This window comes from Procambarus clarkii, chromosome 12, assembly GCF_040958095.1.
Source record: "Procambarus clarkii isolate CNS0578487 chromosome 12, FALCON_Pclarkii_2.0, whole genome shotgun sequence".
Classification (NCBI taxonomy): domain Eukaryota; kingdom Metazoa; phylum Arthropoda; class Malacostraca; order Decapoda; family Cambaridae; genus Procambarus; species Procambarus clarkii.
In genome coordinates this window covers 30,609,482-30,636,029 of record NC_091161.1, presented here as the reverse complement: position 1 = coordinate 30,636,029, position 26,548 = coordinate 30,609,482, and the positions used below count along the sequence as shown (strand labels likewise).

At 42.4% G+C, this 26,548-nt stretch overlaps 1 protein-coding gene and 1 pseudogene across 1 annotated transcript in view; one reads left to right on the top strand and one right to left on the bottom strand.

The window, feature by feature from the left end:
• The window catches only part of LOC138349739 (uncharacterized), a 1,021,949-nt gene that overhangs the window by 319,916 nt on the left and 675,485 nt on the right, over positions 1-26,548 (top strand). The window lies entirely within an intron of this gene.
• On the bottom strand, positions 1,108-1,910 carry LOC138364125 (motile sperm domain-containing protein 1-like; annotated as a pseudogene).

Here is a 26,548-nt window from a genome sequence, read left to right as displayed (position 1 = left end):
TTCACTAAAACAGCCTAGAGTAATCTTAGTGATAAAAGCACTAGCTTAGACTACACTAGAATATTAACTAGACAAATTTGCCAGGCCATGGACTCTCGGTATTATACTTACCTTATTCAACCTTGATTCTCTAAGATAAGGGAGGAGATCGGAGCCCCCGAGGGTAGAAGTGAACACAACAGCCAGACACAGAGACCGAACACAGCCCCCTCCGCTCTCATAAATATGCTGCCGGGAAGCGAGCCTAGCTGATCATACAGCCATAAACATTATAAGTCCTCACCGACATTCATTATTAGTTACTTAAACAGTTCTAAGAATAGCTGATAACTAGTTAAATATTATATTTAATAATCAACAATCTCAGAGTCTGAATGCTCTGAGAAACAAGATTCATCTTAAGTCTGGAAAGGAAGACGGAACCAAAGGCGCACCTAGGAATTCAGGCTCCATGAATGTAAATGTTATTGTTAATTAAATATCCTTCTCACATGATCCAATTCTATCAATTAATGTATAGTAATTATTTAGAGCTCAATTTGACCTCTGGTTTCCAAGTAAGAACCCAGGGTTGTAACAGCGTACACAACAATGTCACCAAGACAATCACCACAATAACACACACACAAGTAATTTACGTTACTTTACTCAATGCCACTAAGACATACAACAACACAAGTAAATTACTTTAACAACAATGTCAGACATTAAATCAATTGCGTTAACGTCACGCGGACGACCATCAATCGGATACAATTAACGTGAATTATTTGAGCAATTGATAAGTAAACATCCACAGTTACATTAATCAGTCACTCGGACAATTTACCAATACTTGCTACAAGTGGCATCTGGTTAAGCTAGATAATACAGAACACTACTCTAAATATATTTACTGAAAGGAAGTAATCTTCCCAAAGTTGCCCGACTCCACAGTGGTTGCACACTTCCCTGTATTCTCATCTTGATCTTTAATTGATCTTATTTAAATTTCAATATAGTAAGTTTATTGAGGTAAAATACACACAAAGGGATGAGGTAACTTATCCCTTTGTGTGTATTTTACCTCATCTTATGATGTGTGTAATAATTCACATGATCTATCCACTGACGCTTTCTTTAGATATACTCATACATAAAGGCATTTAGTACGGCATCATTTTAAAATGACCCGGTATCACTGCAATCTTCTATTCCTCAGGATTTCCATCCGCTGAAATCATCCTGCTCTTAAGATAGCATATGTCAAGGAGACCTAGGACATACGCTAATACAGTTTTGATGTTTGAGTTCAGGTACATGTAGGATGGAATTCTCGATTCAGTCTGGTCACCCTCAGTGGACACCAGTAACCCACAAAGACAAATGGTAGCAGCAGCAACTAACACCAGGCTTGGACCAGCATTCCCTTGATCGGCTCCAAGCGGATGTTGGTGCAGAGGGAGAAAATTTGTCTGTAGCTCTTCCCCCCCCCCCCCCTACCAGAGCGTGTGGGAGCATGGACGGACTGGAAGTGGTCACCATCAGGCCCACTACAGGGCTCTGGTACAACTCAGTAACACAGCTGGGACATCCTTCTTTTCCAATTCCTTTTTCTTTCCATCTTCACAGATTTGTATGCGAATTTTATCCCTTTGACTTGTCTCGTTTAACGAAAGATTTGTTCTTAATGATGTCTCTTGAACATTTTGAACGACCAATGCCCTTTGGACTATGCACGTTGAAACATGATAGTTTTTTACACAACACCGAGTAGGAGATACAAAACGCATAGGGGTTGTACAAGGTCACAATTGGCTTGTGAGTACTGTGATCAGCAGCGTAAAAAGCAAGCGATGGGGGAAAGACGAAAACTGGGACTCTGCTATCCAGCCCACTAGGTTGCATCACCACATTACCTTAGGAATGTACAGGGGAGGCAAGACAGGAGTAGTGACACGTGTACACAATCGTAACAAAGGGTTGTTTGTGAAGGAAGGAAGCTAATGGCGTCGTCGTTGTCACCGTAGGCGGCGCCGTTGCAGGCAATGAGTCACAATAACGTGGTTAAAGTAAGTTGAACAGACCACACACTAGAAGGTGAAGGGACGACGACGAAACGTTGTCGTCCCTTCACCTTCTAGTGTGTGGTCTGGTCAGCGGCGCCGTTGTCACCGTAGGCGTCCTCGGCATACACATGTGTGTTCATTTGAAAACTTTTTAAATTAAAAATTTCTTCTACTTCATAAACCTCGTTGCCGTAGGCGTTGTCGTCACCGTAGGTGTCCTTGGCATACATACGTGTGGGTGTGTGTGTGTGTGTCTGTACTCATAGTTTGTTGGGATCGAACTGTCGAAAACCCAACACATTTAAAATAGGTTTGTTCTGAGTTTTTCTTATGCTTTGTAATATAATGGGGTACATTAATTTTTTCAGGTGTCAGCCTCAGCATGACCTATTGTCAGGTGCGACAGACGTGGTGCTGAGGTCTGACAAAGGACAAGAAATAGTTTTGGAAAAGACTGCATCATGGATATATTCGGCTATATCACGAAATACATGACAGTACATTATATACAATACATGTATATATGTTAAGGCACTGTACATAATATGTACAGTTATATATATAACTTGAGATACTATGACTATGAGAAAGTCGTCACTCATCCGGTGATTCCTCCCACTTAAGGATCATCCACTTTTCCGGAATTAGTACCACTATCGGGAAACTGCGTGTTACCTCAACGCCGACCTCTATATATCAAAGACGGTGACTTCCACAACTTCAAAGACGTCTACCATGCCGCTAGGTCCTCGCGTCCTTTTCCTTGGTGAGGGTGGAGCATACTGTAACAGTTGGGTTCAGCTGGTCACACACACACACACACACACACACACACACACACACACACACACACACACACACACACACACACACACACACACACACACACACACACACACACACACACACACACACACACACACACACACACACACACACACACACACACACACACACACACACACACACACACACACACACACACACACACACACACACACACACACACACACACACACACACACACACACACACACACACACACACACACACACACACACACACACACACACACACACACACACACACACACACACACACACACACACACACACACACACACACACACACACACACACACACACACACACACACACACACACACACACACACACACACACACACACACACACACACACACACACACACACACACACACACACACACACACACACACACACACACACACACACACACACACACACACACACACACACACACACACACACACACACACACACACACACACACACACACACACACACACACACACACACACACACACACACACACACACACACACACACACACACACACACACACACACACACACACACACACACACACACACACACACACTCACACTCACACTCACACTCACACTCACACTCACACTCACACTCACACTCACACTCACACTCTCTCTCTCTCTCACACTCACACTCTCTCTCTCTCTCACACTCTCACTCTCTCACTCTCTCACTCTCTCACTCTCTCACTCTCTCACTCTCTCACTCTCTCACTCTCTCACTCTCTCACTCTCTCACTCTCTCACTCTCTCACTCTCTCACTCTCTCACTCTCTCACTCTCTCACTCTCTCACTCTCTCACTCTCTCACTCTCTCACTCTCTCACTCTCTCACTCTCTCACTCTCTCACTCTCTCACTCTCTCACTCTCACTCTCTCACTCTCTCACTCTCTCACTCGCGCACGTACGTACGTGACGACTGGATGTCGACGCGATGGAGGGGAGTAGATTTCTGTTCAGTTCATTCTCCGACCAGCACTCATTGCCTCGCCCGGTGATTTTGATTGGCTAACAAATTCCCGCCACCGGACGAGCCACACCGTGCTGACCGTTAACGACCTTCACGGTCGTTAACCTTGTTCTTCCTGTAATATTGAAAGTATTACTATTAATATAAGTACCTGTTTTTATGCGAAGCAATAACACGATAAAGTATTCCATAACACTCCTCCCCCCTTAAGAGTGTTATCTCGGAGCATTCAGACTAATTTTCTTCACCGAATGTAGCACTATCCCTTTTGCGTCCATCATATTAAGTTTTAACTCATTCTAGTCATGACATGTCTTATCAGACATACCTTATCATTTTGTAGACATGGTGCCGTACCTACTGACCACTGATCTTTGGCGTACAGGATCTCCTTTGCCTCCAACTGCACACACAATCTGTTTTAACAACAAATCATCTTTATAAGTATATAAAAAAATACCAACCCGTTCTCGCACTTTCGTATAGTCAATATTGACTTATTAAATACGTGCATGTGACGTACTAAACATACTAGTTTTCCTTGAAAAGCTTCATAGAAAACATCGACTTTATCTAACCTTAGTATGTTAAGATAAGCATCTTATTGCTTCGTAATTACAATTTTTACTTAACCTATTATAGGTATAGGTTAAGTAATAATTGTAATTACAAAGTAATAAGATGCTTATCTTAACATACTAAGAAGGTTAGGTAAGGTCGGTGTTTTCTATGAAGCTTTTCAAGGTAAACTAGTATGTTCAGTATGTCACATATGCACGTATTTAATAAGTCACAATTGACTGTAAGAAAGTGCGAGAACAGGTTGAAAAATACATAGGTACGTTTTCAGAACAGCGCTTTGGACGGTGTGGCTGATGCACAAGTACTTTCCTGAGGTCTACCGTCCCTCATCACTTTACTATTTCTTATTTTCTTTTCTAAAACGTCTTGATTCACACTTCCATCTACTGCCATTATACTTCCGTCTCCTGTCGTCATACTTCACTCCCTCGTCTTCACCGACGATCTTCCCTTTCGTCTCCTCATTTATCCGAGACTTCGTCTTCGACTTCCATCGAATCCTCGGTTTTCTTCTATTCCTCCATGCTTGTATCATCATCTTCTCACACTTCTTACCTCTATACAACTCCATTTCTTCTCCTTCACGTTTTCTGTGAAACATGTCAACTCCTGACATCTCAAACAACTTAACTCCATTATCCCTAATGCTTCTGTGCTCGTGGACAACCTGACGCTCTACTTCCGTCCTCGGTCTGTCCACATCCTTCCTTCTGCTCAGCACAGTTGCATTCACCTTCCGACTCTTAATTTCAACGGGCTTGGCTCTAGGAAGCGCTGGAGCAGGTTTTCCCGCTCTTTGACAAGATAAAAAGTTCTGCAATACCTTTTTACATCTGCGGCCATACCTGGCCAATGAAAATGCTCTTGTATTTTCCTAAGTGTCTTATGGACACAGAGATGTCCCGCCATTTCTAATGCATGGGCAACTTCCAGTACAGAGTTCCTATAACCTTGAGGTACAATCACTTGATCCTTTTCAACCCAGTCTTTGTCAGCTGGCGCATGGTCTGATCGCCATTTTCGCATCAAAACCCCTGTCGTCCAGGTAATAGTAAGTGGGTGACGTGATACAAGCATCTCCTCCCTTAGCTTCCTTGATATATTAATCAAATTCTAATTTCTGGGCAGCTATAATTTCTGGTTTGCTTACCTTTATGTGGGATGGTAATTGTGGTCTTACTTCCACTCTCGCTGTACTTGGTGCTGCATGTTCCTCAAACAATCCTTTTAGGCCAAAATCCACCTCTTCCTCCTCTGCAGAAGATACGTCCAGCCTCTCTGGCACATCTTAGTCGAGCACTCTGTGCTCGGGTTACGACGCAGGCCGGATATACTAACATTTAATCATCTTCCGAGGGATCATCCAGAATACTGGCGAGCGTTATGTTATCACATTTATCATCTTCCAAATTGTTTTGATGTCCGTTTGGTATATCACTGCGCAGTACCTCTGGCAACACACTTGAACCACACAAATCGTTGCCCAAGATGACGTGTACTCCAGGAATGGGTATGTCCGAGCACACTCCTAACATCACTTCATCTGTAAAGTAATCAGAGGTTAGCTTTACTGTACACACAGGTATATCCATCTCTGAATTTATACCCTGTACCTTAATGATTTGTCCGTTTATACAAGATGTGTATTCAGGGATCAGGCTTTTCAGTATTAAGCTCTGATTCGCTCCTGTGTCACGTAATATTGTGACTTGTTGGTCAGGCTGACCCCCAATACTCGCCATACCTTTGCTAATGAAAGGGTTATATCCTTTCGTAATGAACGTCATCACCTGGGGCAATTCCTCTTTTAAACTCTAATACAGACGACTGTATTTACTTACTGTGAGGGGACACCACTCTCCTGCCTTGCCTACGCTCTCTACTGAAGTGTCCTGGCTTGTTACATGTGTAGCATATTACCTGAGAAGGGAATCCTCGTCCTCTCGAACTACGTTGTCCATTATAATAGGATTCGCCACGTCTCCATTGTCCTGTACCTCGATTTCTAGACGATGTTGTACTTCCTCCCTGACCTGAGGGTGCGCTAGCCTGAACCTCTAATGCGTCACCTCCCGACGGAGAAAATTCCACATACCCCTGACTTTGTCTGGTTATAGGCTTGCCCGTATATCCACGACCATCTCCACTGTTCCACGTATACTGTCTTTTACTACCCTGCAACTTTGCGTGACCTTTTTCTTTGTTCCTGGAGACTTCTGTAAGCTTCCGTAATTACATCTGCTTTGTTCGCTGCTTCTAAGAGTTTTTTTATTCCTGCTTCTTGAACCTTAAACCTGGTGTCTGGAGTCACCATCTCCAAGAATTTTTCCATTAACATCAATTGTTTTAAGTCTTCGACCCCCTCCCCGCTCAGCTCGTTGATGCCGTGAGGGGGGCATAGTGGGTGGCTGCCGGAGTGTGATGCTCCTTGGGACAGTCCTCTGTCCTTTTCTAGCCTTGCACTCCTGCTGCTGTCTTCTCTAATTGTGCCGGATCGCTTTTCCTTTTCCTTATATTTCGTTTTTCTCCCCCCTCTTCTCCTATCTGCTTGTCGTTTCCTGCCGACCTTTTGCTTGTTTTGGATTATTTCTTTGGACTTCTTCTATTTTGACGCCCGGGTGCTTGAGGAGGCATACTCTTGCACCCGTAGAACTGTAGAACGGGTCCTTTAATCCAGTTCATCCAATAGTTGTCGAGATCCAGCATTGGCTGTTTCTTGTTCACAGTAAATTTAAGTCGGTTGAGTTTTGTTGGGTTCCCAGCCATATTGGTGTGTCTTTAAATGAGCGTGCGGATGCTGCCGCCAAGGAAGCTGTCCGCTCTTGTCCCATCTCTCGTAAAGGTATTCCGTATTCCGACTTTTACCCGGTTATCCATTCCTCCGTCCTTACCCGTTGGCAGGCTTCTTGGTCGTCTGTTACTGGTAACAAGCTACGTGCTCTTAAATGTTGTGTTTCCTCGTGGCCGTCCTCCTTCCACCGTAACCTGCAGTGGGAAACAGCTCTGGCGAGGTTGCGTATTGGCCATACTCACTTAACCCATGGTCACTTGATGGAGCGCCGCCCTGCTCCTTATTGTCCTAGTTGCATTGTTCCTCTTACGGTCGTGCATGTCCTTCTTGAATGTCCTGACTTCCAGGACGAGCGTGTGTCTTGCTTTCCAATCGCCCCTCGCGGTCACTTGTCCCTCAATAGAATTCTTGGTGACTCGGATACTTTTGATGTCGTTCGCCTTGTGCGTTTTTGTTCTCGTATTGGCATCCTTGGTGATATTTAGCGCCCTTTGATTATTCTGCGCATTTGATGGTGCTACATAGCCTTCCCGGTTTGGTGCCTTCTCTTGATAATTACTTACTTACTTGATACAAATAACACACTTAGGTTTTCTCCATTGATGATGAACGTGAATTCATATTAAACATAGGAAACGCCATACGCTCTGTCTGACACTTACGATAGGCTTCAAATTCTGTATCTAAAACACAAGAATAAGTCAGACCGTATTATTAAATTTATATTATAAAGCACTTTTCCGTGCAAACATCGAGGTTGACTTATTACTGTGATACCCAAAAGAGAATTGGATCAAAACCATTAGCCAACCAAACCAAGGGACGTCCCTGTCAGGAATTATATGGCTACACTGGTAGTATTACGACGAACGCACAGTCAGATGATTCTGATATGGGTTTCAAGCCACATGGCCAGGTAGTGCTAGCCAGCTTGCCAGAGCGTTGCCATGTGTCCCAGTAGCCAGTAAGTGCACCGGGTGAGGGGGTTAGTCGGATGGTGGGGGTAAGCGAGTGAGGGCTTGCCATGGGCTTGGCTGCAGTGCCACCAAGTTTTGTGGAAAATGTGCGGAAGTATATGGAGTTAAACGTCTGTTTGAGTGCTGTAAGATTTCGACGAACAGGGATCGTACATTTTCGCTGGTATTATGTATTACACTCATATGGGCCAATTGGCCTCTGCAGTGTCCTTCATTCTTTCTTAAACACATCTTGACTAATATATACAAACTCGCTTATTCATCGTTTGATTGACAGTCAAGTAGATTTTTTTTACATTTACTGTGTGTTTTAATCGATTCAAACCAGTGTTTCTCAACATGGGCATATGACCCACATGGGGGCAAAAATAGAAATTGGGTTGTGTGATATTAGTGAGTGCCATTTCTCTTTGCTATATTTAACACGAGGGTGGTGATTTTGAAATATTATAAAAGGTTGAGAACCATTGGTTTAAACATTAAATGTCATTGCTCAGTGACGAGCACAAGAGTGAAATTGTTAATATCGGACAGTCAGCTGTGGCGCTGGAAGCAAGTTTGTATTATTTTCGACTTGATTTTGCTAAGCCAGCAAACTCTAAAACTCAACTCCCCCCCCCCCCCTCCCCCAACTAAAAAATTTCCTATGGTGGAATTACCCCTGAACTAAACAGTATATAAAAGTCGATAATTTACATATAAGACATACATGTAATAAACAACATATATGAAGTAACAGTACCATGTATATATTCAACCATGTATTAATAGCATGGATTAAAATCACTTCAAGGTGATGTAGATAGGATTCTGAAATGATCAAAAGACCGGCAAATACAGTTTAATACTGACAAAAATAAGGTTATGAGGCAAGGTAATGATGATAGTTACAGGTTATCAGAGGGAAGGTGATGAGATTGCGAAAAGAATCTTGGTCATAATTAGTAGGAATTGAAAGACCAAAAATCTATGCATAACTTTCCGAAATAAGGCAAATAGGTCACTGGGAATATTTCTAGAAGTTTAAGCAATAAAACACCTGGTGGTTTTTCTTCAGCTGTATCTAGCTCGTTAGGCCTCGTTCAGAATATGAAGTTGCTTTGGTTGCCATACTATAGAACGTGTAATGCGTAGAATGACAAAGTTAACACCACGAATTAGGAACTTTCCATGTGAAGATTGTTAAATCTTAATTTACATTATCTATAAAGGCATAGTTAGGAGTAGCATGATTGAAGTGAACAAGTTCAAGTACGTTTATTGAGACAATAAAGTACATCTCAAAGGAATAGATTAGCTTACGCTATTTCTCCCCCCGCCCCCCCCTCCCCTCCCCACCCCAAATCCTCCAAGTGAACAAGTGGAAGAACAGGGAATAACAAGAATAAGGTATAAAATGTCAATACTTAATATAATACGAAACAATGAATAAAACATAGATGAGTTTAGATTTAGGAAAGACCTGGGTATATGCTGGTTTGGTAACAGGGTTGTTGTTTAGTGGAACGAATTTCCAAGTAACATAATAGATGTAGGATCCATTGATTCAAGGGTATGTTAGACACATATGAATGACTGTGTAAATATAAATAGAAGCTGCCGTGTGTGGGCCAATATCCTTGATGTTTGTTCTTGTGGATTGTTTTAACGATCGTTTCAACCGTTAACAGGAGCTGCCCTTAATGTCCAAATATGATTTCTACTGTTACTTAAGTTCTGCTGCTAGAAAGAAGAAGAATGGAAGAAGGTAATAATAGTATTCACGAAATAATGGAACGAAATTAGACCATTTTCGAACTAGAAAACATAATAAATTATGGTTTGTGAATTAAGTTGTAGATTAATGTTACAAATTCAGGGCAATGTTGGTTAGCACTCAACGTGTCCACTCAAATAATGCATCCCATTTTAGCGTCAAATTCAAAACAGCAATTTAGTACATCATTTTATGTCCGTCGTGGCAACTCGAGAAAACGGGCTGATGTAACAGGCAAGTGACTGAAGTGATTTAAGTGCATGTTAGTGTTTCTTTATTATTAAGTTCATTATAAGCAAACTGCAAAGACTGGATGTGATGATCAAAGCCTGGTTCAACTTCTATATTTTTAATTTATTATTTATTATATTCTATTTACTATTAATAATTTATTGGCCCCTTAAGCCACCCAAGAGGTGGCACGGGCTTGAATAGCCCGTTAGACCAAATGATTGTTGTTTTTAAGATTCAGGTACTCGGAACAAAAGTTCCAAATATCACGGTTATGGTAAGCCCGTAAGTGAAGGCTCTTTTAGCAGTTATCTGTATCAATAGCTGATACTGGAGATCTGGGGATGGGGTCCGTGGAAGTGCCAATCCAAGCAAATACCATAAGGCTGGTCAGACCGGTGAATTGATGAGGTATAAACGTTGCTCAAAGTAGAGTGCCACAGGAGTCAGCAGGGCTGGCCACAGGCAGCGTCGGTGGAAGGATGTTCAGTCTGTATAGTGGTGGTTCTGGGTGCAGAGGCTGCATCTCTGCACACGCTCAGTAAACTTCCTGGTGTAGTGGGAGTACTGGTAGCACTTGAAGCACTGCCGGAGCTCCGTGAAGCGTTACATAATCACTTGGGTGAGTAGTATGGCAATTCCTGCGCACTAAGTCCGTAGTCCGTGGCGTGGGTCACTGCAATGGCTGTGGTGATTGTTACCTTCAATGATGGTCTGCGGTTGACTTCGACGTTGGAGGTGGTCTTTACAGCTGCCGCTATCAACATCGGGGTCTGGTCGTTGATGTTGGCGAGGATGTCGTCGTTGTCGCCCTAGTCGATGATCCATGTGAACCATTCCTGGCGAATACGGTCCTGTCCACCAGGACCGTATTCTGTGGTGGCATGAGGTCCTGTCGTGGTGGCATGAGGTCCTGTCGTGGTGGCATGAGGTCCTGTCGTGGTGGCATGAGGATGATGCCAGGGACTTGCAGGGCCGTCGTGGCGGTGGTAGTGAATATCTTCTCAAGGTCCGAATCAATGGAGAATGATGCATGTGAACATATGGCGTGCCCTTTCATATGCAAGCATATGAAAGGGCACGCTCAATCGTAGTGATATTGAACTTACGAATTCCCAGCTTGAAACTCACTAAGTGGATCAGCATTATGATAGCACAGTTCTTCTGACACAGATGGCTGTTCAGCCCTTATACGTCTCATTAATTTTTTCTTTCCATGGCTGCTGAATAACGGCATATACAGGATAGGTGATTGTCATATATGCACACTCCAGCTCGGATGAGATTCACACCAAGAATGATGGCAAAGTCACCCATTCTACAACTCGAGCTGAAGAGACTACAATCCTACTCACTGCACCAGTATGGAGGCAGTCGTCTATGGGGTATGGGACGACCGACCACGTGGTAACAGACATGCACAGAAATAGATATATTAATAAGGAAGACAGTTGCTCACCTCGAGCTGAAGTGTTTTGGGTGGGGGGGGGGGGGGCTGAAGCAATGTGATGGCTACTCAGGGACGAGAATGGGCGAGGTCCAGTGAAGCTGGCCAATATGGGGGGCTGGATAACCACGGTTCAGGGAGCGTCAATAACAGGTCTAGCTGCGATCAGGTACGGTTCTTCTCTGCCCCTCTCCATCTCCTCCGGGCGTGTGCGTGATGCACAGACACACAACGCCAGGCGGCTGTTCACCAATCAGGAGCACCTAGCATGAGAGAGATTCCCGCTGGCGGGTACTTTGAATATGGTTCCCTCCACACTCCCCTAGTCCCTGTAAAGCAAGGCATGTATTAGAAACTTAATCAAAATTTAGTATGTCCTTTTGGAAAGGACCTTCCACCGGGTTCACATTGAGGGGTGGACTGGTATATATAGCAACAGAAGAGAACGTTTCCGGTTTTTGCTAAAAAGAATATGTACTGTTTTTTTTTGTTATTTATACTGGTTATGGTTTATACACTGGTATATTAATGTTCATTTATCCTCTTGAAAAACCAAAGCGGTGCTTGAATTATTAATATAATTATAATTAATTCCAGTATGTTGTGCAATTACTTCTTTTAACCCCACCACTTATACATGGATATTTGTGAGAACACTTTATATCTGAATACACTAAATTAAATGTCATTTTGCATTATTTACACTTTGTACATTCCCAATTGGATATTGTTTATACTATATACCTGTTACGGAAAAGTGGATGAATAGAGCAGTGGTCAATCTGGCTGGTGGAATGCCAATAACATTAAATAAAAAAAAAAGTAAAACAAAGTAAATAAAACTGCTTCAACTTCCAAATATCTCTACATGGTGAAAATTGCGGGATAAAATCCAAAGAATGGAAAAACTCGAATATTAATATAACAAAAAATTACTTTAAACTTAACACTTAAACTGCTAAGGGGTCCTGAGGACATTTATACCCCTGTCCGCAAGAAAAAATATATATTTTTTTCGTCTTCTAAAAATGTTAGTTTGCATTCCCCGAACACAAAAATATTAAAAATATTCGGTTGTACTTATCAATGATGAAATTGAGCCGACAAGTTCGCCGATGACGTCAGAGTGAACGCTCAAGGGTGCTGCGTCAGGGAGCCGTCACGGCGGCTCAGGAGGCCCGAGTGGCCGCGAATTTATTTTCGCGGCATTATTTACAATAATTTGTTTTGCTAGTATTGTTCCAATTTTTGTCACTAAACGTTGTATTATAATAAAACTGGTATAAACTCACTACACGCTCATATATTATAGTCACAAGTATGCCCACCAAACTGGTGTAGTTTACTGGAAATATGCAATGTATTTGTTTTTGTTTTCAATATAAACATTAAAATTAACTTGATATGTACATTTATTTACAAAAATATTACACATTTAGTAGTCCTGGAGACAGTGATACTGTGCAAAACGGTCGATATGGCACAGAGGAACGGCACACGCTTGCGCACCATGTTAACACCAACTTACGTTTCTGTGGCCTCATTTCTGTGCTGTAACACACAACGCACCGACGCTGGCCTGCTGCACGCACTCCAGTTGGTGGTAATTTCTTGATTTGGTGTACCAGAAAGGCCTCCCTGTAAGCGAGCCTGGGTGCTGAAGCATGGTTCAATATTGGGTCCCGAATGGGAATTTGTATGCCAGGGGTGTCTCTGCCAAACTTACTTGGCAATTGTTTCTCAACTTGAAAACTAAACGAACGCAAATATGGTTTTCTACCTGTTTTCACAAGATACATGTTGTAACTGTTCAGCATTGTTACGTCAATAAGGTGGAAAATCATTTTCTTTGTCCATTTCACTGTTTTCCGTACACACACTACAGCACTCGCCATCATGTCAAACTTACAGACTAAACGCATGTTGAGGTTGTAGTCCATCACACAATTTGGCTTATATATTATTTGCTTTCTTCCGTTCACCTTGCCACTGTCCACCATTGTACCAGGGTGCCCGCCAAACACACACCGAAACTACGACGTTGGTACAACGTTCGAACAAGTTTTAACACCTAACCAGTTATAACAACTAATATAGCAAGTTGTAACAACGTTCTAATACGTCATAAACACGTTAAGCCAAGATGTAACAAGTTTATTACAAGTTGTAACAAGCTGAAAATAGACAGTTACGGTTTGTGTTTCCAGGGAATGGTGGTAAACATGTTCACTTCATGTCTGTCTTTCCACCGGACTGAAAGTATTGCACCACTTTTTCTTACCTCGCAATCACCTACTTGCATAGCAGTGTCACACAGGCATTTCCCTTCGTTTTGCCTTTACTGTGCTACACACTCCATTTTTATTATCAAGCAAGAATCTGGTTAGTATGGGACTGGTATAATAGTTATCCGTGTACAATATGTGACCCTTGTTCAGATATGGTGCAAGCAGTGCCTTCACCACACTACCCGAGAAGCCATGTTGGTTGTAACAGGAATGTCAACATATGTAGCCGAATACAGTATCGTGTGTAACACCATTCCAGATTCAGTCACAGAGCACAAAGAATTTCAATCCAAATCGGTGTCATTTTGAGGTAATATACTGCTTGAAGGCAGCACTTCCTTTGAAAAGCACAAGGGATTCATCAATAACCAGCTCAGAAGCTGGTACTTGGTAATCTCTGAACTTTCCAGTCAGGTCATTTAGCACGTGCCTCACCCTCCAATGCCTATCATCCTCTCTCTCGTCTGTATTATTTGCAAAATGAAGACACCGTAGGAGTAACAGAAAACGGTCTCGGGACACACATTTCCCGAACAATGGTGTTGGAACAGCGATGTCTTTGCTCCAATAATGGGATATTACGTGTTTCACACAATGTTTCATCAACATACAAATTGCGAAAAACACACACAGTTCACCTACAGTCGTCTCTTTTCAACGCTGTAATCGTGAAAATTCTGAGACCACCTCACCTTCAATAAGATCAGCTGCAAGTCTGTTCGTTTCGTGAACAATGTTCCATGAGCGGCTCATCGAAATATGTAGTAAAGAAGTCCATTTCACTCATTTCGTCACGTGTATCAGGGGAAAAGATCTGTAATTCCCACATCTCTATTGTCAAAGTCGGGAATTTGTTGAACAAAATCATCATCACTCCACACAAATAAACCTGCTGTCTTCTGAGAGCCAATAGCTGCACCACGGCGAGGAATCAGAGGACCAGGAGCTGAAGCAGGTCTAGAAACAGTAGGGGCAGGAAGGGTCGATGAGGGAAAAGTATTGGAAGATGAAAGGATTTGTTCCTCATTGTCGCCATTTTGTTCCATGCAGCGGCGCTTAGCTGGGCAGGCAGCTGATGCGGCGAAGCTTGTACTGGCACTAGCAGGCGTAGCAAAACTATTCTCCGATTCTACATCACTAAAACCAGAGAATGATTCCCCCGTTTCAGACTCGTCGATCATATATTCTTGCAATGGAACACTTGAACTATGTGCTTGGGCGCGAAGTGGTGTTGAATAGTAGTGGATGACTGTCGTGGCATCCACACCCTCGTGGCACCAACATGTTCACCCTCAATATCTGTGGTTTCTATATCCTCAGGCTGCGTATAGTCCTCGTCTATATCTGAGTCGTCAATGTCAAATTCGTCAACGTCTTTGAACAATTCATTGGCTATTTTGTTTTCGATCAAAGATCGTGCCACCCGGTGTGCTGAGCGAGGTCAGATGCGTCGTGAAGCGCTCGCAATAGTGTCTGGCCAATAACTAAGGCCTGGGAAACAAAGGAGGCCTTCACTAGATTTTTTTCCAAGATGGCGTCTGTTTTCAATAGCCACTGGCTACGGTATGCGTGACCCCTTTACACCGTGGGACATTCGAATTGTGCCTGTCGCCCTATGGCATATATATACGCCATGCGCACGCTGGGACATGTTACTCGTGGCGTATATATACGCCATGCGCAGTTTAAGGGTTAAGGGGGCGGTAAACTTGATTTAAAATTTTGTTTAATGTCAACCAAACTTTTTTTTACTAGTTGTATATAAGGACGACTGCAACTGTTCTACGTTTCAGTATCGCACCCCAAATAGAAAGGGAGATGTGTTTTTTTTTTCCAACGAATTTTACACATTTTCAATATCCTCCTCCTACCACAATATTCGAATGACATCCTTTCTATGACACTCATATATTATATTACCATATAATAAAGGATTTTTATTAAACTAAACATATTTTGGATAATCCTTTTTACTAATACAAGTAGTCAAAGTTCCCCCCAAAATCATGCCAATATTTCACGTTTGCAAATATTTATAAAATCAATAAATGAACTTAGAAACAGTGTTTCATAAATATTGTAGAGACATCAATTCTACATATAAGGTGTAAATTTCATGTAAATTGACATAAATATGATAGAGGAGATGCAAGTTTTCTACTTGAAAATAAATAAGATCAAACACACTGCCACCTGTGGTTGAAGTTGACTTCAACCAATTTCCTCCAAAATTTGCATCTTTAGATAGGCATACGTTCTGAAAGGTGTAAAAGTTTCATGCAAATCGGCTGATAAAAAATATGAAAAAGAGAAAAGTATATATTTTTTTATAAGTAAATATTAAAATACACTATTATATGCTATTGTGATAGCTTAGTCATTGCATGATTTCAGTTGACACTTTGTTTCATGTTAATTTTTGACCAATTTGGAAATTTTTTCACAATTCAATATTTTTTTCTCCCTATTTACGCTAATATGCTGAGATTTGGGCCAGTTAAACCAAATTTTATATACAACTAGTCAAAAAAGTTTTATTGAAATCGAACCAGTTTTCATTTATCGCATTTTTCCGTAATACACCCCCCCCCCCCTTAAAACAAATCCCCTAAGATACTTGGCTAGAACAGTGCAAAAGAAATATAAACATGGACAGTTACATTAATTGCAAAATCAAAGGTGCACAATAAATATATACAATAGCTGGTAGAGACTAATGACACCCAGGGGAGCGAGAGTAGATCTTGCAGCTTGGAGCACTGAAGAGTATTCCGAGGTCTAGCTGGTGGTGAGCTGCTTTTATACATGGCAGTCCATGTAGGTGGTGCTGATGTGCAGGTAATTACCAGCCGGCTGTCTCAGACAAGCATTAGGCTTGTTGATCAGCGAGTAGAGCTGGGCCGCCAGACAGGTGTCCAGGTGTGTTGGGTACTTAAGGGGGAGGGTAGTGGTGGTGTCTGTCTAGATACGGCTTCTGAGCACGTATTGTTGTTATTGATGCTAATTTCTTACACTGGAGTATGCAGATATATTGTTGAATAGGCAGTAAAGGAATAGGCACGATCTCCTTGCCTGAGCAAGGGATTTCCATAATATATTTACACTTCACTACACTGGAATTTTTTTTATTCCGATGGTTTACACAAGATTGAACAACCTTTGGCCACGATTACTACCCAGAATGGCCACGAGTTCGATGTCCATGTCTAGCCATGTTATCATGTATGTTCCTATTTCCCCCGACAAAAATGGGGAAAAAAAGCCAATTTCCCCTGCACCGGACATGACTGGTGCAGCAGATTCCAGTAACAGTCTCTGAGGACTTCCTTTAGTGTTTCCACCTGCTGAGTCTGTGGCCTTTTCCCCACTACCACACTAACATAATTATTAGGGAAGAAGCGGATCCAATTTCGGACCATGGACTTACTTCCCGTAAATGCTCTAACGTGCATTGGTTGTGTTGAACCACAATGTTCCTGGATATCCTTCAGTGCTGTGAAATATATTAAGTCCGGATTTTCCCCCGCAGCTGAGCGCAAGGAATTGATCAATGGACGGTGCAGAGATGCATATAGGAGCATTTTCCTGAATATGCCCCTTTGCTCGTGTGTCTCGATTGGACTTGCTGTCCCCCAGTCGAGGCCAATGGGTCCCAATGGCAATGTTGGGTTTGCATCCAGATGCTTACCCAAGGTTGTAAGGTTATCTGCAGCTGAATACCCGTCCTCACTAGGGTAGACACCCAGGGATATCGCCTATCCCAACTGGGTTTCAAAGGTTTGTGGATATTTTCTAGGGTCCACGTATGCCATAATTCCTCCCAAAAGGTGGTGGCGCGGTACCAGATGAAGATCCTTTATTAAAGAAGGATTTTCTTGACTGCATAGTTTGGGAAGAGGATGTCCTTCCCAGGCATTAGTCCACCTTTAAGTAGGGTATCATTGATCCTGAAGTGGCTGTCGAAAAAGGCCACTTTTCCCAGGAAGGAGTTCCTAAAGGAACTTGTGGGGGGCCTCTCGGGCCCACCCCAGCATACGGGCTCGCTGGGTAACTGATGTCTCAGCTGAAATCGGAGTCTGTTAGGACTCCCGCTTCCACAACCCTTGTGGACACAGGTGCTACCTCACCTGGAGGTCCCATTATACTTAGTTTGGACTCATTGTCCGAAAAATCTGATGACATGACCATCCCTTTGGTCTCCGACAGAACCTCTCCAGGCCGCATCCTGTTGCTCTTGAAATTGTAGTCTGAAAAATCCGAGATGGCCATCCCTGTGGCCTCTGAAGGATCTTCTTCAGGCCCCCATCTTGTTATGCTCATTGTCTTGAAGTCCCCTGAGGATCCCTTGGTGGACATCGTGCTGCTGGCGTGGAGGTTTGTAAGGAGCAGTACCATTACGGTAAAGGACATATATCTAACTATTCCTGGCTTGAGTCTCTACACTGTGGACATACATAATCTGCCTTGCAACGTGCATTCGCAACGGTTGCTCTCTCTCAGCTCTCAGTGAACCACCCTGCGTGCACATCACACTATACCATAAATTTCCCTTCATATGGCTGCCTATATACACGGTAAAGATCTTCATGCGGTAATGATGCTGTTTCCTGAATCAGTGCCATTCGCTGCTTAAATCTAAGAATTCAGTCGGAACATTCATAGTCTCTGCATTTCTTTAATCTTTTGTAATTCACCGTCGTAAGGTCACACTAGTTTAACCCTTAACAAACAAGATAAAAATTTATGGATTTTGATCCCAGGGCCCTTCCATTGTGGAGATAGTTTCTTGCATTGCCCTTTTACCTGCGTGGTGTCAAACAGGTAAACCAGGTCACCTTTTTCATAGACCTGTAGCTGTGCCCACAGGTCATCTCTTAATTCGTTCCTCGGTTGACGATAGGGATTTCCGGGCTAACTCTTGTGCCTTTCCTATTTCTCCCTGCAAGTGTGCTAAATAAGGTATTGCATCTTGATGAGGCTGCCTCTCCCAGGGATACATCAATGCTATCGGCTGGTTACTTTCCCGACCAAGAATTAATTTATTTGGAGTGAATCCGGTTTGTCGATTTACTCTTCAGCATATAGCCCCTGCTGTATGCTGAACGGAGTCATCCCAACTGTCATGTTGAGAACTAGCATATTGCATCTTGATGAGGCTGCCTCTCCCAGGGATACATCAATGCTATCGGCTGGTTACTTTCCCGACCAAGAATTAATTTATTTGGAGTGAATCCGGTTTGTCGATTTACTCTTCAGCATATAGCCCCTGCTGTATGCTGAACGGAGTCATCCCAACTGTCATGTTGAGAACTAGCATAGTTCATCGTTGAGAACGATGTCCCTTGGTGGACATCGTGCTGCTGGCGTGGAGGTTTGTAAGGAGCAGTACCATTACGGTAAAGGACATATATCTAACTATTCCTGGCTTGAGTCTCTACACTGTGGACATACATAATCTGCCTTGCAACGTGCATTCGCAACGGTTGCTCTCTCTCAGCTCTCAGTGAACCACCCTGCGTGCACATCACACTATACCATAAATTTCCCTTCATATGGCTGCCTATATACACGGTAAAGATCTTCATGCGGTAATGATGCTGTTTCCTGAATCAGTGCCATTCGCTGCTTAAATCTAAGAATTCAGTCGGAACATTCATAGTCTCTGCATTTCTTTAATCTTTTGTAATTCACCGTCGTAAGGTCACACTAGTTTAACCCTTAACAAACAAGATAAAAATTTATGGATTTTGATCCCAGGGCCCTTCCATTGTGGAGATAGTTTCTTGCATTGCCCTTTTACCTGCGTGGTGTCAAACAGGTAAACCAGGTCACCTTTTTCATAGACCTGTAGCTGTGCCCACAGGTCATCTCTTAATTCGTTCCTCGGTTGACGATAGGGATTTCCGGGCTAACTCTTGTGCCTTTCCTATTTCTCCCTGCAAGTGTGCTAAATAAGGTATTGCATCTTGATGAGGCTGCCTCTCCCAGGGATACATCAATGCTATCGGCTGGTTACTTTCCCGACCAAGAATTAATTTATTTGGAGTGAATCCGGTTTGTCGATTTACTCTTCAGCATATAGCCCCTGCTGTATGCTGAACGGAGTCATCCCAACTGTCATGTTGAGAACTAGCATATTGCATCTTGATGAGGCTGCCTCTCCCAGGGATACATCAATGCTATCGGCTGGTTACTTTCCCGACCAAGAATTAATTTATTTGGAGTGAATCCGGTTTGTCGATTTACTCTTCAGCATATAGCCCCTGCTGTATGCTGAACGGAGTCATCCCAACTGTCATGTTGAGAACTAGCATAGTTCATCGTTGAGAACGATGTCCCTTGGTGGACATCGTGCTGCTGGCGTGGAGGTTTGTAAGGAGCAGTACCATTACGGTAAAGGACATATATCTAACTATTCCTGGCTTGAGTCTCTACACTGTGGACATACATAATCTGCCTTGCAACGTGCATTCGCAACGGTTGCTCTCTCTCAGCTCTCAGTGAACCACCCTGCGTGCACATCACACTATACCATAAATTTCCCTTCATATGGCTGCCTATATACACGGTAAAGATCTTCATGCGGTAATGATGCTGTTTCCTGAATCAGTGCCATTCGCTGCTTAAATCTAAGAATTCAGTCGGAACATTCATAGTCTCTGCATTTCTTTAATCTTTTGTAATTCACCGTCGTAAGGTCACACTAGTTTAACCCTTAACAAACAAGATAAAAATTTATGGATTTTGATCCCAGGGCCCTTCCATTGTGGAGATAGTTTCTTGCATTGCCCTTTTACCTGCGTGGTGTCAAACAGGTAAACCAGGTCACCTTTTTCATAGACCTGTAGCTGTGCCCACAGGTCATCTCTTAATTCGTTCCTCGGTTGACGATAGGGATTTCCGGGCTAACTCTTGTGCCTTTCCTATTTCTCCCTGCAAGTGTGCTAAATAAGGTATTGCATCTTGATGAGGCTGCCTCTCCCAGGGATACATCAATGCTATCGGCTGGTTACTTTCCCGACCAAGAATTAATTTATTTGGAGTGAATCCGGTTTGTCGATTTACTCTTCAGCATATAGCCCCTGCTGTATGCTGAACGGAGTCATCCCAACTGTCATGTTGAGAACTAGCATAACATCGCAACGCATCCATGATGGTCCTGTTGTACCTTTCTACTTAGCCATTTGCTGACGGCCTGTAAGCTGTAGTATGAGCTTTATGGATTTGCATCATTTCGCAAAGTTTAGTGAACAAGTCACTTTCGAAGTTCCTCCTTTGGCCGGTGAAAATCTGAAAAGGATACCCAAACCAGGTGAAAATCCTTAGTGCCGCTCTACCCATGTCCTTTGCAGTCTGGGATGTTAGTGGCGCACACTCAATCCATTTGGTAAATTGATTCACCATCAACAGAAAGTATTCGTTGCCTTTCCGAGTCTTGGGCAATGGTCCCAAAAATTTCCATTGGTGCACCCGCATTGTACTCAAGCTACTCATGCCTGCTGGTCTTGGATGCTTTTTTGTTAACACTGCAGTGATGGCATGAGAGCACATAGGGTTATGAACCCACATAGGGTTCAACCTAAACCTAAGGGTTTAGGGTAAACCTTCAACCTAGGGTTGTTAGGTTGTCACAGGTTCAACCTGGGTTGTTAGCCCATACCAATAATATCTTTGATTCTCACCATTGTACGATTCCTGCCTTGATTTCCCATGTCGAGTATATCATGGCATAAGTTAAACACTTCCTGTCTCAGGCTAGTGGGTATGTATAAAGTTTTTGAGCCGCTCTGTCCTGATCTACTTTGTGCCACCACCAAAGGCCGTTCTACAAAATAAAGGCCTCTTTGTTTAGCCAGTAGTATTTCATGACGGGGTTGGCTCCAAACAGGTCGCCTTCTGCCAATCCCAATCGCCCCAATCAAATTTGTTCGCTCTGGTTAATGCATATAGAGGAACAGCTAGCTCCGCAAATCCTTTTATCGGTGGTAGTTATCTAATCCTAAGAATCGTTCCACGTCTTTGGATGACCTAGGGGGTCTGCCATCTCACCTATGCATTTATTGCCTCTTGTCCCAATTTTAGCCCCATGCTGACTATTTTGCCCAAGAATTCAACACGTTCCATAAGAACATAAGAACAAAGGAACAAAGGCAACTGCAGAAGGCCTATTGGCCCATACGAGGCAGTTCCTATTTATAATCACCCAATCCCACTCATATACTTGTCCAACCCATGCTTGAAACAATCAAGGGACTCCACCTCCACCACATTATTCGGTAATTTGTTCCACAAATAAACAACCCTGTTACCGAACCAGTATTTACCCAAGTCTTTCCTAAATCTAAACTTATCCAATTTATACCCAATGTTTCGGGTTCTGTCTTGTGATGTTACTTTTAATACGCTATTAATATCCTCTTTTGTTATGTACATTCATCAACTTGTAAACCTCCATCATGTCACCCCTAACTCTTTGCCTTACCAGTGAATGCAATTTAAGCTTTGTTAATCTTTCTTCATATGTAAGATTTCTAAAATTGAACAGGGCCCATTTTTGTGGCTTAAGGCACAGGCCATACGTTCTGAACCTTTCAAAAAGACTTGTGCCAGGTTGGAGAGGTGACTTTGAAATGACTCGCCCAACACTAGAATGTCATCCAAGAAAACTAGCACCGTCTCCCAATTCAGCTCTCGTAATACCAGATTCATGACTGGCGTAGGTAGCTGGGGCATTACAAAGACCAAAAAGCCATGTTCTTAAATTCAAACAAACTATACTTGGTGATAAATGCCGTCTTTTTCCGATCTTTCTCTATATTCATATGGTAATATGCCGAGTTGGCATCTAAGTTATTGAACCATTCGTTTCCTGCTAATATGTGCAGGCATTCGTCAACTAGAAGCGGGTACACACACTTTATGGTACGGGAGTTCTGTTCCTGGTAATCCCCACACACCACCGAACCAAGGTATCCCAATCAAACATTGATGGTGGGATGATACCGGCATCAAGCATGCATTGAAGGTATCTTTTTTTTCCTGTGCAAAACATGTAGGTGTCCGCCGTATTTTCTGTTTCACAGGTTTGGCACTGCCTGATTCAATGTGATGAGTTACTTCATTAAAAGATCCCAGATCAAATTCACTGGCAACAAAGTCTGCGAGTGAATGCAGTGTCCGGGCCCTGGGGACAGTCGGGCAAATAAGTACCAAGTCTCCTTTTTAAAGTCGTAAAGGACAGGGGCCTTAAGAAGTCTTTGGCAAAGCCACCAATTGATATCCTAAGGATTTCTACCGCATTTGCCGTGTTAGAGGACGAGTGCTGTGGCGAGCCTGCAGTTCGTTCAAAAGGCAAAGCAACGAAGAACAACGAAGCGCAGGTCCCTCAAGGTGCTCAAAAGGAAAAGGAAGGAACTAGGCTAATTTTGGTTGTGGGAGTTTCCAAGGTAATGTATTTAGACAGGACGTTTAGTGCCAGAGATAGGGGGAACAGGTTAAGGGTTTGCAATCCAGGAGCTGGAATTGGGGAAATTGTTGACAACATGAGATTATGACGGGAAATGGGAACAAACCCATTATATGTATTAGTGCAGGTGGAAATGATGTTGGACGAGTTAGGAGTGAGGAACTGATACAAATGTTTAAGAAGGCCATATAATTAGTTAGGAGCAAGGGAGGAATCCCAATCATATGTGGCATTCTTCAAAGAAAGGGAGTTAGAAATGAATGGTTGTCGAGGGCACTTGGTGTCAATTGCCGGCTGGAAAGATATTGCAAATCAAATGCAATATCTTTCATAGATAACTGGGAACACTTCTAGCGAAGAAATTAAATGTATGCTCAGGGTGGGGTGTGTGTATCGAGGGCTGGGGTTGTTGTTTGTTGCGATCTCGTTGGAACCAGTGGTTGGAGGCGTTTGTCTGTGTTTGGGTTTAAACTGTTAGTAGATAGTGGTATGGGATTTAATATGGAGGAAGGAGGTAATAAAAGTATGTGTTTGTGAGAGAAACAAATTGGCAAAATGATAAGGGAAAGAGAAGGGCCTCAAAATAACAGTGCACTTAGGGTATATTACACTAACAGAAGAAGTCTTAAGAAACAAAATAAACGATTTAAATACTTTTGTCTGCACAAAAAAAATTATATAATGCACTTACCGAAACGTGGATGAAAGTAAACAATAGAGAACTATTAGCTGAATATCAAATAAATGGATTTGAACTGTTTCTCACATATATTAGACAAGGAAGGGGAGTAGCCATATACGTTAGGAAAAATTTGAAATGTAGTCTCAGAGGGAATCAAAATTGAGCAAGCAACACACAGAAACTATTTGGATAGAATTAAACGAAAGAGCAAATAATCTTATTATAGGAATTAGACAGGCCACCAAACTTAAACAGGATGGAAGCAAGGCACCTGTGGGATAAAATATCTAGAGCATCTAGGTCTAGCAGTATTTGTGTCATGGGAGACTTTAATTTTAGTGGAATAAATTGGTTTAACAGAACAGGGAATAACGAAGCAGAAGATTTTCTAGAATTAATTGACGATTGCTTTCTTAGCCAACACAATAAGGAACTAATGCAAGAAAATATTATTTTAGTGTTAACTAACAGGGAAACACAAATTAATGACACCGAAATGCGGAGTGAGCTAGGAAACGGTGATCACAAAGGAATCATATTTAGCCTAGAATGGAATAGATCTGTAGGAGAAAATTCAGTTAGTGCCAGATTTTTGAAAAGCTGATTTCAATAGCCTAAGTCATTTTTTGGGTCAAACGGATTGGAAAGTCTTAGGCATGAGGAGTGGGCCGGTCTTGAAGCGAGACGTGAACCCAGCGATAGGTGACGTAAGAGAGGATTTCAATGTGAATTCAAAATATAACTTATTTAAAAGTATTCTAAGCAAAGCACAGGACCGTAGTATACCATATAAATTGCATAGATCGAATACTAATAACACAAAGTGGATAACAAAGAATCTGAAGAACCTTATAGGTAAGAAAAAGAGAGCTTGGTACAATAGGATTAAGAATGGGGAAGTCAGTTTAGAGCAGGAATTCGTACAACTGGTTAGAAATGTTAAAAAGAGATATGGAAAGCAAAAAGAAACTATGAAGTTCGCATAGCAGGGCAAGCAAAGGCAAATCTTAAAGCAGTTTCTCAGTATTATCGAAAAAAAGACTAGGGAAAGGATAGGTGCATTAAAATCTGACAGGTCAAATAACAGATAATGAAGAGGTGACGAGTAATATTTAGTTAATCAATATTTTATCTGTATTTACTAAGGAGGAACTTAACAATATGTCTTCAGCCGAACAAGTCTGTGGGTGGGGATGAGGACAGGCTGACTAGTTTAGCAATTAGCCGAGAAAATGTAATTAAACAAATAGTAAAACTCAAACCAAACAAATCCCCAGGGCCGGATGAAGTGTTTGCCAGGGTGCTTAAGAATGCAAAGAGGTGCTTTGCAAGCCACTGTCTACTATCTTTAATAAATCAATAGTCAGGCATATGGCAGATATGACTCTCTAACTATTGGGTTTATTACCTCCCAGCAGCACTTGTAACAAAGTACGAGACTGTTTGGCCACTGCAATGTCTCTGGATATCTTTTTGTGACGCCTGAAATAGTACTCAGTGACTTGTTCGTATCATATTGCCGTGGATCTTCCTTCCGCTACTTTGGCTCGGTGGCGACTTTTGATAGTTGGGAGTATTTTCGTCTTGATTTGCTCCTTAATCTGTGAAAAACTTGGAGGTATTTGAACCTGTACAACAGGTAGAGCAGTGGCAGGCATTGCTAGTGAGTCTGCTTTTTCATTACTATCTATGCCAATGTGACTTGGTATCCAGTTTTGGGTGGTTAAGTTCTAGATTATGGGCTTCTCTTCCTATATGTTAAATTTCTGCGAGGAGTTGTATATTATCTCTGTGCTGACTGGATAACAATGCCTGGAGCGAGGATTTAGTTGGCATGAATGATAACATCATGTAAATTATTCTCAATTGTATAGTTTATGGCCTCCTTCAGGGCATATAATTTAATTTAATTTAATTAACTCGTGCTCCAGTAAGCTTCATGGTTGTTAGTGTAAACTGCTGCCCCAGCAGAACCTCTTTTAATCAACTGATCCTTCTGTGAAGATGAGTCGTTGTAGGTCTTTGAAATGGTTTCCATTTGTTGTTCTATGACTGCTTTGACCCTTTGCGAGTCACATACTGATTTTTTAACTGGTAATCCTTCAATTATTATCTTTAGACTCGATTCTTCCCATGGAGGAGGCTGCCAAAAGTGATGATATGGTCTCGACGCGTCCATATAGGTGTTCCCAGCAATATTCTGAGAGCATCATTTTGAGACACTTCCAGTTTCTCCCATTGGTTATCACTAAGAGATGTAAGAGCAGGAACAGCATAGTCAATGAGTAACCTAACTGCTTGAACGTAGTTCATTTTGAGTACTGGTAGAGATGCACCAACTCTAAGAAACTATGCACCATCTCTAAGGATTCCAGGTCAGGGAGCGCAAAGCTGAGTTTCTGGCTTTACAACGTTGCTGAAAAATTTAATGTCTTGAGTGA